Source organism: Palaemon carinicauda, chromosome 3 (assembly GCF_036898095.1).
Source record: "Palaemon carinicauda isolate YSFRI2023 chromosome 3, ASM3689809v2, whole genome shotgun sequence".
Classification (NCBI taxonomy): domain Eukaryota; kingdom Metazoa; phylum Arthropoda; class Malacostraca; order Decapoda; family Palaemonidae; genus Palaemon; species Palaemon carinicauda.
Window position 1 is genome coordinate 95503700 of NC_090727.1, and position 2500 is coordinate 95506199.

Consider the following 2500-nt stretch of genomic DNA (forward strand, 5'->3'; position numbering starts at 1 on the left):
AGCGGGAAGGGGGGAACCCCGCCCTGCCAGCGGGAAGGGGGTGAGCTCCGCCCTGCCAGCGGGAAGGGGGGGAGCTCCGCCCTGCCAGCGGGAAGGGGGAGCCCCGCCCTGCCAGCGGGAAGGGGGGAGCCCCACCCTGCCAGGGGGAAGGGGGGAGCCCTCCAGGCTAGCAGGAAGGGGCCAGCCCCGCCCAGCCAATAATAGAGAGTTCTTGTATCTAGCTTATTTTTAAAAAAACATGAAGGGTGGAAACAGGAAGACAGTCATGAAAAGCAAAACAAGAATCTTGAAGACTTCTTCTTTCCCTCCATGAGGAAGAAGAAGTCTTCAAGATTTTCGTTTTGAAGACTTCTTCTTCCTCGTGGAGAGAAAGATGAAGTTTTCAAGATTCTTGTTTTGAAGACTTCTTTCTTCAAAGAAGAAAGGGATCAACGACAAGTGGAATCAGGAAGGCAAGTGGAATCATGAAAAGCAAAACAAAAATCTTGAAGACTTCTTCTTTCTCTCCATGAGGAAGAAGAAGTCTTCAAGATTCTTGTTTTGAAGACTTCTTCTTCCTCATGGAGAGAAAGAAGAAGTCTTCAAGATTCTTGTTTTGAAGACTTCTTTTTTCTAAGAAGAAATGGATTAACGACAAGTGGAATCAGTAAGGCAGTCATGAAAAGCAAAACAAGAATCTTGAAGACTTCTTCTTTCTCTCCATGAGGAAGAAGAAGTCTTCAAGATTCTTGTTTTGAAGACTTCTTACTTCTAAAAAGAAAGGGATTAACGTCAAGTGGAATCAGTAAGGCAGTCATGAAAAGCAAAACAAGAATCTTGAAGATTTCTTCTTTCTCTCCTTGAGGAAGAAGAAGACCTTCAAGATCCTTGTTTTGAAGACTTCTTCTTCCTCATGGAGAGAAAGAAGAAGTCTTCAAGATTCTTGTTTTGAAGACTTCTTTCTTCTAAGATGAAATTACAGGAAGAAGAGGGAGACAGGAAGGAGAACGGGAGAGAAGAAATAAAGTATCCGAAAATGAGAACTAGTTATTATTTGTTGATTAGTTTACGATTGTGCGGATTTGAAATGAGTAAGTATAGCCCATAATTTTTAAGATCCAAAAATAAAGATTGTGCAGAATAAGGCGGAAACTGCACAGAAGTAGAGAATATTGAAGGACCAAATCTGAAATAGTCTTCAAAATTCTCCCAACTCTTTTTACGACTCTAATTTGTTTTTCTTCATCAAAAGGAAAGTTGAATGCTTTCCTATCAGAGCTCCAAAAGATTCTAGGTCTCTCTGTTAGGAGAAATATGGAATACCGGTGCATTTCCAAATCTGATTCAAATTGTCATTCGTCTTGAGCAGGAATGTTAGAAAAGGGAAACGGATGGTTTTAATCGTTTTATTGATCAACCCAAATTTGCAAGAATTTATCACCGACTTGCCTCAGAGGTCATGAAAAAGGAAACAAGATTTGGGTGATGCAGAAAATGCTTTGGTGAAAGTTAAGAAAATTATTGAATCTGCGACTTTGGAAGAAAATCAAAATACATCCTCAAAAAGGAATCAACGACAAGTGGAATCAGGAAGGGAGTTATGAAAAGCTAAACAAGAATCTTCAAGACTAATAATGAACTTGTTTGAAAGGATTCGAACAGAAAATACAGGAAGAAGAGGGAGACAGGAAGGAGAACGGGAGAGAAGAAATAGGGAATCCGAAAAGGAGAACTAGTTATTATTTGTTGATCACTTTACGATTGTGCGGATTTGAAATGAGAAAGTAAAGTCCATAATGTTGAAGATCCAAAAATAAAGATTGTGCAGAATAAGGCGGAAACTGCACAGAAGTAGAGAATATTGAAGAACAAGAGAAAGCTAAAAATCTTCAATCTGAAGTATTTTTTTTTTTCCTCTAAAAGGAAGAACTTCTAAGGAGAGACACTCCAATTGGACGTCTTCCTGTTAGCACGTGCTTATAAGAAAAAGAATTATCTAGGACCGACGAAGGAACGGGTTTGGGATCGGAGATATTTGGTTTACTGCGCCCCGGATTAGAACTAAGGGCTCCAGCTTCGGTCGTCATTTTGTGTCAGACTCATCATCATCTGTCTGTCATCAGTGTTCGTGTCATCCAACACAAGTAACAGCTTTTAAAAGATACAACCAACGTTCCGTTCCCCTTACGGGCTGCCAACACAAGAGCCCTTGGTCCGCCTTGTATATAGGCGGGTCAATCAAATTCATCATCATAAGGAGAGGCAATTTGAGACACGAGACCTCTTACGGTCATTATAAAAAGGATATTTTAATTGCAAAGGGATCAATGGTTCAATTGGGTTCCGTCGTCATGAAACGCCTTCAAGATGTTCGTCAAAAGAAATTCGACCAAGAAGCGCAACGGCAGGAGTAGAGGAACTGGCCAAACGAATACTCTGAGGAAAGAGTTTGTTGCCCTTCATCAGGACCCCTAAAAGATTGATACGCAATCAGGACGTCAAAACGAAAGTTAGCTTACGG